We start from the raw sequence: 11,016 nt of genomic DNA on the forward strand, positions 1-11,016 counted from the left end.
ATTTTTCTAGAAAAAAGCAATGATTTTTTTAAAAAGCTCTGCGTTCCACAGAAATCTTGTAAAGTCTCTTTGCTGTTGCAACATCATGGCATATTTTATAAATGTGGGAATAGCTGAACTTCTTGAGGACGCTCTTGTGATCATTGAGTCATTTAGTCTTTATTATATATTTTCAGCTGGCCACTTAACATTTTTAAGAATTATACTTCTAAAACCTGAATCCTTTTGGCCAAAAAACCCCCAAGTTCCCCTAAAATTCAGGAAACTGGAAGAACAAAGCTCCCCACCTGAAAAGCAAGCCAGTGCACTGCAGTTATCCTAAAGTTTGTAACAGATATATTTACAGCGATCTTTTGACCCCCACATCTCAAGATGACTCATTTTTGAGAAAGTTTAAAGCCTGCCTTTAAAGGATGTCTTCACTACTACATACACCCATATCTGTTCCCTCTGGGGAAAAAAAATGAATTCTAATACATTGCGTTGGTATTGATATATTAATCACACATATGAGATAATTATTCTTGATAATGCAGCTTAACAATATAATGCAGCATTGAGGAAGAGGTCTGATTACATGTCATTCAGCTAGGGTTGAGCTACTATATTTAGATGCTGACTAATTTGGGAGAGCACTTATCCATCTTCCTGAGGAATTTCAGCAGCTCCTGTTCCTGTGGGATCTGAAGACTTTACACCAGCTGGGCTTTTCACTCCCAGGGTTTCTGCAAGCCTGGAACATGCTGATCTCCCCATTCAACACCTGCCTCCTAGGGCTCCCTTCCTCTGCCACAGTGTCTTGCAGGTACCAACACTTCTGGCTCTCCCAGGGGTGGCAAAGACCTGGTGTCACCTGGACAGGGGTGAACTGAAGGACATGTCCCAGGAAAACTGCATTGGTGATGATCAAGACATGGCGTCTGTGGTGCAGCATCACCCAGATGTACACTTGCACCTAAAATATGGCTTTGACTTAACTGAACCCGATTCTTAGTCAAAATATGAGCACTTTATTTTTTTGCATTCTGTATGTAGGAAGGGAAGCGTAGAGAGTTCTTGAATTAGATGTAAATGCTCCCCTTCAAGTTCCCCTTAAGGATGCCCCAGTGTATTTCCAGTACAGGGCACTGTGTTTATCTGCAAGGTGTCTCTAAGGAAGCATCCTTACCTAGGAGACATGGGCTCCCCACATCTGCAGTGCTGCTGAGACACGTTTGCTGGGAGCTAGAAGAAAACATTGCTCACATCTAAGATGAGGAGCCATGGTTACAAAGTCCACAGGGCCAGCAGAAGTCAACTCAGCAGTGACTTTCCCACATTGAAAAAGATCCATATCCTGGACAGACCCAGGGATTTGTAGCAAAAGCCTTTTTAGGAGCTTGTGAACTGAGCATGCAGACAGACCCACCAGTGGCAAAAGCTGGAGGAGGCACTGAAGGGCTGACAGAAGCTGGCAAGGAGAAGCTGCGAGAGAGAAGCTGGACGAAGAGAGCCAAGAATCTCCCATCATCCAGCCCAGAGCTACGGCAACGTGGGAAGACAAGGCAATCAATCTTTCTAACTTATTTGGCTACATGATCAAGAAACATTAAGCACTGCATGACAAGGCTGCTGTACTTGGAAAGGTATTTCAGGTCCACAGTGTCCTGAGCCAGAGCGTCCTGAGCAAGGCTGGGTGGTAGGTTATTGGTTGATTCTTACAGAGACAGCAAACTCCTCAGCACAGGAAGAAAGGGCCACCCATAAAGATTGCACACGTGAGCTATGCCATTCTTTCACTCCTTTCAGCAGACCCCAGGACCCAGGCAATGAAGCACATTTGAATGTCTCTGGCAAGAACACAGTTCCACAAAGACAGCATGCTGCACACAAGGTTAGAGAGAGCTGAGCCAGAGGACACGGGAACTCAATTTCATTCCAGCACAGGGACCTGTCTATCCCTGCTTTGTAACAGGTGGACAAACAAATAACAGGATCATATTTGATTGCTCCCCTCAGAAATGTCAGGTCACAATTGCAAGGGCAGCTGGCTGAAATGAATGTGTTTTTAAAATCACTGCATTTAGCTGCGACTAAAGCTAAACAAAAAAGTTTAATCTATTATTGTTATTCATGGGTTTGAGGGATTTGTGGTTCTTTTTCTTTTCCTTTCATTTTTTTCTTTTAAATTGTTTTCTGGGGGAAAAAAAAAAAAAAAGGTAGTTTTTCTTTCCCCTTTGTTGCTTGACAGTCTGATTTGCAACTAGTTACACCCTGAAGAATAAATAAGGTATTTCTATTTGCAAATCAAGAGAACAACTTGGCCACATGCTTAAACATCTTAGTATAGTAAAACAATCATTCACTGTTTTTTAAATAGTTACATTTAAAAATTCTTAATCTTTATAAATATAATTAGGAAACAGCTTAGAATCCAGAAAACTAGCATTCAAATTGATATTATAAGCTAAGTCAGACAACATTACACGTGCTGGACAGAAGTCACTTATCAAAATATTTTACATGAAACATAAGGTTTGTTACCCAAAGAATATATGCTAATGAAAGTTATTTTCCTTTTGGTGTTCATCAGGTCTGTAGAACTAGTAGATATCAGCCTAAATTTGAAGAGAACAGGCTTCCCCTTTTCATTGCCTATTCTGCTTCTTAGCTTTGAGTGGGTTAACTGTTGGACTGATGTAAAGTAGAAACAAAAGCAGGAAAAATGTTATTCAGCTGCAAAAGGGATCTCAGATATGAAAGTGATCCACCACTTCAGTAAACTCTCACTCTTAACAAATAGCTGGTTCAGCCAGTTTTTTAAATTTACAGCAATTAATCTCTCCTGACAACTGTTAATTTTAAACCTTGGTTCTTCACCTTTCTTATACTCCAGAGGAACAAATGCAGATCCTTAAGGCGCCGAGAAGCCTCCACAGCCTGTCCCATCCATGTCCCCCTGCTACCCCCAGTCTGTGAAGGCAGCTGGGTAGGGCACAGCCAGGCAGAGCAGGCACCTCTTGCATGGGGAGAGGCAAGGGGGAAAAGGCAGAAGATGCTACAGGCAGATGCTGTAGGAGAGGAGATGGCTGCCCAGGTGGCCCACTGTGAGATAGATGGCTGGGAGAATTAGGGTTTGCAATTGGTTTCCTTGTAGACTAAGACAGTACCTAAACTAGCCAATACACATCTGCAAAGGGAGTTAGGGCTACATCCCATCTTTCCCAGGTGCTTTGCTGACTGAGTTGCTGGGTAAATACTGCAAAGGACCAGGATGCTTGAATACCGCTGCAAGAAGCAGACAGGGGCTACCTTGACTGTCTTTTTAAGGCATGTACATAGCCATGGCTTATTTTTGTTCTGGAAGCAACTTATGTTCTTCCCATATGGGTGTTTTTGAATGCAGCCCCAAAATAACAACCTCCATTTGGTTGGGAGTGAGAGTACAGAAGAATGAGCAAAGCTGTAAACAGCCAGATTCTCCAGAGAAATAAGTAGCAGTGAGGAGTTCCTAATCAAAGGCTATTTCATGCCTTTATAGGCATTATTAAACTCCTAAAGGGGCAAATTAGACTTGGAAACTCCCCATCTAAGAAATTTGCTCCAGAAGGTCTTGGGTGGAAGTTACATGCCATCTCACCATCAAAATTCAGATGCCAGGGGAGCACTGATTCTGAGGACATCCTCTAAAAACCAGTTCCCATAGATTTGAAGGTGCATGAACCTCCTGTCTTTGCTGGGCAGAGTGCCCAGGGATTACTCCAAGGCTCACACCAGACAGTCAGCACTCTGGGCCAGTGAAAGAGTCAGAAAAGCACCCCTGGCAGAAGAGGTAAGCAGTCAGTGCCTGGGGGTACAATACTGAAGGACTGCGTAGGGCTGAGGAAGCCAAGTCTGGTGAGAACTCCACTATTTTGCCAGAAGGGTGCAGCTAAATATGCATAGCAGAACACACAGCTTTTGCCTCAGTAGCAGCTGGTTTATCTGTTGCAGCAGAGGCTATGGGTAATCTAACATACCTGTAGTGTGGATGTTCCCATGACCACACTCTGCAATGAGAGTGACCCAGAGAATCACATCAGCCCTGTCCTACTGCTGGGGTGTGGGACAGAGTTCATGCCAAAGCAGTAGACTATTTCCCTGCCCAAGTATTGGCATCTCTTGAACCATCTCTTAATATTAAAAACTTATTTTTCTTCTACTGCCTCTGCTGCTGCCTGGGGTGCTGTCAGGGAGGGGGCTCAGTCTGTTCCCAGCACAGGATTGTTATTAGCACTTACACCAGTGCAGACTGGCTGGGGGACCATCAGTCCACCACCTAGGTGGTAACTGCAGCACAACGTTGCCCCAGCCCATGATTTCCCTGCTCATCTCCCAGGTATGCTGTGTGCTAAAAGCTGGCACAAAGCTGGTGTGCTGCACAGTTTTGGGAACTGTTGGGGCCCCTCTTCCCCCACACACACACAGAGCTTTCTGAATGACACCAGTACTGAACAGAGATGTTCCATCCACCAGCCTCTCTTATTTGTTTTCATCTGTCAGAAACCAAATTCGAGTCTGAAGGCTTGCAGGAAAATCCTGGAGTCCAGATCCAGGTTTGAAATAGAAGGAGTAAAAGTCACAGATATTTATATTAACATGTAGGGTTTTTTCCATGTTGAAAACATGTTAAAGACAGAACTATCACTATATAGCAGATTTTTACTGTATATTTAACTCTACATCCATGTTCACATTCAGACTGGCTAATATGTTATGGAGATGCCATATTTCGGACCTGGTGTAAAAAGCATGGCATCAGTAAAATGTCATATTTCAGTTAAAAAGGAAAGTCTTGGAAGAATAGCCCGATCTACTGGTAATGAATGCAGGCAGAAGTAATTGCACCAAGATGGCCTTATCAGTAAGGAGAGGTGGAAACTGGAGAGAACTGGCTGATCCCCACATCCCATTTAGGACTGGGCTCTTAGCAGCAGTTTTGAATCATCTCTAAATTCTTCCTGAGTTAGTGGAAAAGGCATCCGCCAGAACTGACTCCAACCAGTGTATCCAGTGGTTCCAGGTATCCATGATATATCTCTCCCCACACATTTTTTTGCTTAAACCTTCCTTTGGGAGAATAGGGAAATGTATTTTTTATGGATTGCTGAGTATGCTGATGCAGAGATGCAGATTCTGACAATGGTGCCAGGCTGTCATTTAGTGCTTAGACTATGGATATGGTTTATCCCAAAGGAAACCACAGCAGTCTTTCACCACTGAGCAGCTAATTATCCATAATGTGCTGAGATGCTCCGCAGATCCAGATGGGAGCAGAACTGGCTTCTAGAAGGAAACGGTCTCTAAGTCCTGCATCCTCACTCTAACAGTAAATAGACAACCTCTCAGTCTCTTGTGGCTAAGGTCTAGTGTAAACTGTGACTTACAAGACTGAATGTATTTTCCAGAGTGGATTTACAGGCTCTGACTTTACCATCTTCTTTTAACTCAGATGGGGATTTGCAGCTGTGTAAACCAAATGAGACTTGCATCTACATCTTTGCCAAGAAAATGTGCTAAATATACAAATAGGCTGCAATGAATATGGTTTAATCCTCAAAGCAGATGCATTTTGAAGGATTTGATTTCCTTTCTCTTCTCAAAGTCAAGCTCTTGCTGTGAGCCTGTACCTACAGAAAAGTACGGTTTGTGGGGACCCCTGCTTCTTCCTTTGGCTTAGGGAGTGCCATGACCCAGAACAGCTCTGCAGCCTCTGTCTCGAGACCCTTCTAAAGAATGGGAAAAGCTGGGAGGAGGAAATCCCTTCAGTGGGCGACAGAGTGAAGGAATGTTGCCATTTTGGAAGAAGTCTCCTAATCAAATCTTTGCAAGCCAGTATCTCTCAGCTGAATGACACAGAGGGAAGCTTAGGACACCTTAGGACAAGGTGTCTCTTGCCCAGCCTGAGTTAGCTCCGTGACAAGGACGCCCGTTTCTCTGTGCTGTGGCATTTTGCTTTCAAGAAGCCAGAGAGGCCAAGGCTCATTCATCCATCTGCTGGTGGCCTTTCCAGAGTCACGTTGAAGCTGGGCTTGGGGCCATTCTGGCAGCACTGCTGGCTTGTGTTAAATCTGCCTGTTTATTAAGGTAATGTCCCCTAAACTCCCGGTGCGCTGAGCGTGTCCTGAGAATGTGCAGTCAGGTGTGTGTGTGCAGGTGCAGTGCAGCAGGATTGTGAGGAGAGAAGCACGGAATGTTATGTTATATCCACATGTCATATCCCTGTGTGGCAGTCACTCAGTCTGGGGAAGTGGGACGAGCAGGCAGATGGGGGCACTCCTACCAAAGCCAATGGGAGCCTCAGCCCACCCAGGACATGCAGGGGAGTTTGTGCCACGCCTGTGCTTACACTGGGACTGCTCCACACCAGGGTGTGTGATTTAATGAGAGGCATCTACCTTCCCTGGCAGTAGGCTGGGGCACTCCCTGGCTGAGCTGGGAGGACTGGGATGCAAAGCTGTGGAGAATCAATCATTTATCATGAGCTGCCCAGACTCTGGCATGAGCAGTGGGTCCAGCTGGAGACAGCAAATCTGCATTGCTTAAAGAGAAAAAAGGAAGCAAGAAAAGAGGTTAATGCTGCTTAGCCTTGATAAAGCTTTTAGCTGCAAAATGTCACATTCTTCAAAACCCAATCAGCCAGTCATGCCTTAGGCTTTAGCAGCTGTAACTCTAATTGGACCAAGAAAATTATTTGATCTGCAGCATGAAAACACAAAATACAGAAAAAAAAAAAACAAACAACCCACAAAGCACATGCTAATGGAGTTAACATGTTGAGAGGGTCTGTATGACATGAATGTTCACTTCATTGTCAGTGTGGCCTTTACAGTCCCCTCCAGATGACAAAGCCCACTCTGAAATCTGCCTCCAAAGTGCCTGAGCTCCTAAGATGCAGCAACCATGCCAAATTGCCCCATAAAGAAATGCAGTTTTAATTGCTGGTATCAGTCAGCCTTGGAGCACTGGAACAAGCAGCTCACCCAGATGATTAGCATTCCTTTTGCTGGAAGAGGAGTCCAGCCTCAAGAAGGGATGTAAATGCTGACTGACACCTTCTCACACTCATTGTGCTGTTTTCTCCTTCCTGGGGAGAAGGGCATGCTCTCCTCTGTCCATGGCTGACAGCACCATACATCACCTCTCTGTTTCCTGCAATATTAATCCAGTGGCACTACCAAGAATAGCTCCAGACCTCAAGGGCAGGGAGGGAGCTGCCCAGGATCTGAGTGTGGAAGCAAAGAAAATTATTCCAGGAGCCAGTCAGATGGACAGCTTCCCATTTTAAGCTGTGCATTCTGTATTTATTTATGTGCACTGTCTCCAAGCAACCCTCATAATGGCAGACTAGACCTGGATTTCTGATTGTGAGAGTTCCCTGCCCTGCCATGTCCAAAGGCTGAAATATGTTGCAGCCTGCCCTGGAGGACTCCTGGGACTCCTGTTTGTGAAAGTCAGGGCTGTGCTTGGGTTGTTCAAGGGTAAGAAAGGCTGGTGTTTATTGCAATGGTAATTCCTTGCCAGAAGAGGACTGCTCACTACAGGGCACCTCCCAGAGTCTGATTTGTCAAGATTTATACAAGCAACAAAAAGCAAAGTGGCTTTTATCACTTTCCCTGGAGATCGGTCCAAAACCACATGGATCTCAGCATCCATGGCACTGGACAGAATGTCTGCTCCACAAACTGTGTCAAACAGTTCTCTCTTTTCCTTCATGTCTGGATCCATGGGGCTCTTGTGGACTATGGTTATAGCCTCTATTAACTGCCCCATTTTAGGTGTTTCCCATATGCAAAGGCCTCACTACCTATGGAGGGATGGATCTACAGCTGCTATGTCTTTCAAACAAGGGGTAATTTACACCAAGCAAAGAAATTGTTAGTGCAGGTGGAGATGTTTGACAAGTATGTTTAACAAGGAGGTATGAAATCCTGCTTCCATGCAGCTTCTTTCCTCTTGGGTCCTGAAATCTTTGAAAGAGCATACAGCATGGCACTCTTTCTCCAGGCTCTCTTCAGGGCCATTCTTGAATGCATTTCCTTTCCCAAATGTTGCTGCCTGCTTTTCACAGTAATAGTAATAGGTGAAAGCCTTTAGTCTGCCTTTAATTTGGGCAGAAAAACTATCTATATTTGAGGCAGGAGATGCTCTTATTTTAGTTAGTCATTTCACAAAGGAGTCATTTTATAGGAAACGCTTTTACGGGTGTCTTTTTATGGGTACCTTGTGCACAAAGTTTCATCATTTCTTTATTTGCAGAGGTATCATTGTATCAACGTGAGCAAACTCAGGAGAGCAAAGGGAACTGTTCCTTCACAATCAAAGAGGAGTGCGCCCAGTGAGATTTGGGGTCCTAAATTCTTGAGTCATCAGGGATGTGATCATCAGGTCACACTTCCAGCAGTTTGGATTTGTCTCTGCTCTAAATAGGATAAAATAGGTATGTAAAAATGCAGGTTTCTTCTTTTACAGATTCCTGTGGTAGATTCTGGCGGGGTGTGACTGAGAGGAGAGGGAGATGTACTCTCTGGGAGATTAAAGTGATCTGAGCTGAACTCTAAGTTTCCCCAGCACCCTTCTGGTAAGTGCCCACACTCAAGATCACTATTCCATAAAATTGCTGGTCACAGTCTCCTAAGTAGTAAGTGTTGCCTTCCAAGGCTGTGACAGAAAGCAATGCCAACCACACTGCTTGTGTTTAGTTTTCTGGCTGACATACATGACCTGTGGAGCCAAGACCAATTTGCTGCCCGCTATTCCTCTCTCTTGTCTCTTTAGACACTGTTGCTTCGTGTTTCTCCCTCCCAGGGAGCATCTGTGCTTTTTTGCTGTTTCCAGCAGTTAGCATTTGACACAACTTGCTCTTACTGACTTGTCCACATATCCTTTCTCTCTTTAGACTGCTAATGCAACCGTGGTTGGTGCTTTTGAGCCTGAACTGGTCTGCAAATCTCAGGGTTAGTTGTGACTGCAGGCTAGGCTTCAGAAATTAAGTGCTTTGTTGGAGTCCTGTCTGAGAACTCGAGAAGGATCAAATGTGTCCACTATGCAGCCATCCATCTCCCTGGTGTTTCATAATATTATCCATCTGTTCTTTTGCTTTCTCACAAGAAAGACCCATGGGGTTACCAAGGTACAAATTAACACATCTTGGTGAGATTGTGTTTAAAAATATTTGGTGTCCATCTGCGTGGAGAGGAAAATCCATTTCTGTTATCACAGTTGTTTTCCTTCTGACACTTACTGTCTGCAGTACCCAACGTGGAACAACAAGGAAAGGAAAGAGCTTTACAGCAAGTGGAGCAGTGCCTAACTTCGCATCAGGCTGGTAAGAGTCAATACTAGAGAGTGAGAGGGAAGTTTTGTGTGCAGGAAGGGGGCAGAGAAAAGTATTTGTAATGTTCCCCCTTCCCACCCCCAAATGCCACTGGAGACAAAGCCTACAGTGGTAAGGTGCCACAACAGGGGTGCAGTATCTAACAGGGCTCTGTTAAGTGCACGCTCACTTCTCTCTTACTGGGCAAAGAGGGACTGCAAAGGGAGGTTTTGCAGAGAACAAGCACTGCACTGAGCACAGATTGGCATCTGCTTGTCTTACAGGGCTCCTTAAAGGTCTGATGGCAAGAGTGTCAGCCTTTCCCCACAGCCACAGACTTCAACTCCATCATGCTTGGACACTGTATTCGTGATTCTCTTTTATTCTCCTTGACAATGGCAGGCTATAGAAAGCAGCAGAGATGTGAAGGAATCTGTCTGTCCTCTCATCTGAGGGTGGCTTTGGTCATCAGGCCAAATCCAAGAAAACGGCTGGCATGGAGTGCTAGTGAATCCCTTTGTGAGCAGAAGGACTGAGGGGGTAGCAGCTAGAGAGGAGAACAGTGAGCAGCTCTATGCCGTCCCTCTGCCACCCCTGCAAGGCATCCCCTCCGAGAGCCACTCAGCCCATTTTAAATGTATTTCAACAGCAAGGAAGCACTGTGAGAGGCACTCACCATGTCTCCCACAACTCCCTCCAACACCTGGGATTTGATTTCCTAACTGTGTCTGTCTGCTGGGTTACTCTTGCTGCTAGGGCAAGGGAGAAATTCAAAGCTGCAGAGACACTGGAGAGAAACAGCAGGCAGCAAATCATGCTTGGCTGTATAGTCCATGTGTGCTTGGCCTTCATTTTGCACTGGGCTCTGTCACAGCCTCGAAAGGCAGTGGTGTCCCTACATCACTGGCCTGTTGTGTCAGACTGTCTTGGGACAGATGGTGGTCAGTGAGGAAGGGAGACGCTGTCTGTGTGAGGTCAGCAGCAAGATCTGACAGTCTGAGTGAAGCTGAGGGACATCTCCCTTACCAGATACCGGTGATATTCCAGGACCTCTCTGCACTGCAACTGTGGGACAGCTAGGAAATGCAAAACCTTTAGCTGAAAGAAGAGTTTGAAATTGTTCTGGAACATTTTTCTTGGCTATTTATGACTTTGTGTGATCTCATTGTAGTTGGGACTAGCATGCTGCAGCCTTAGGTCTGTGTATCTTCCTCCTGCAATAACCAGAGGGGAGGTGACAGACCCTGTCATTTTTAGGGCTACCTGCAACTTTCATATTCATTTTATAGCCTGGAGTTGATCAAAAAGAAAGCCTGGAGGAAGCTTACAGATCCAAGCCACCAAATGTGAGGACCTTGCAGTGCAAGCTGCCTTGCATGTAAGTGTTAGTTTGCCCAGGTGCTCATGAACAGACCATAATCTTCTTCCTCATTGTGAACCCAACAAATCTGTGCTTGCTCTGGGCAGGCTCTATCAGGAGCAGTGTTCTCCTCTAGACATGTTGGCACAAGGTGTAAATGTCCCTTTCTCTCTCCCCTTTGCATTTTCATGGTGCTTGTGTGCCACAAACAGGGCAGTTGTGACACAGGAGTAGGGGCAGAGGGCTGGAAAGGCTGTTAAAGGCAGCTCGAGTAGCTGCTCCCTTTCCAAAAGTACATCCTTCTTGGGAATAGCTCAGCTCC

This window comes from Zonotrichia albicollis, chromosome 4 (assembly GCF_047830755.1).
Source record: "Zonotrichia albicollis isolate bZonAlb1 chromosome 4, bZonAlb1.hap1, whole genome shotgun sequence".
Taxonomy (NCBI): domain Eukaryota; kingdom Metazoa; phylum Chordata; class Aves; order Passeriformes; family Passerellidae; genus Zonotrichia; species Zonotrichia albicollis.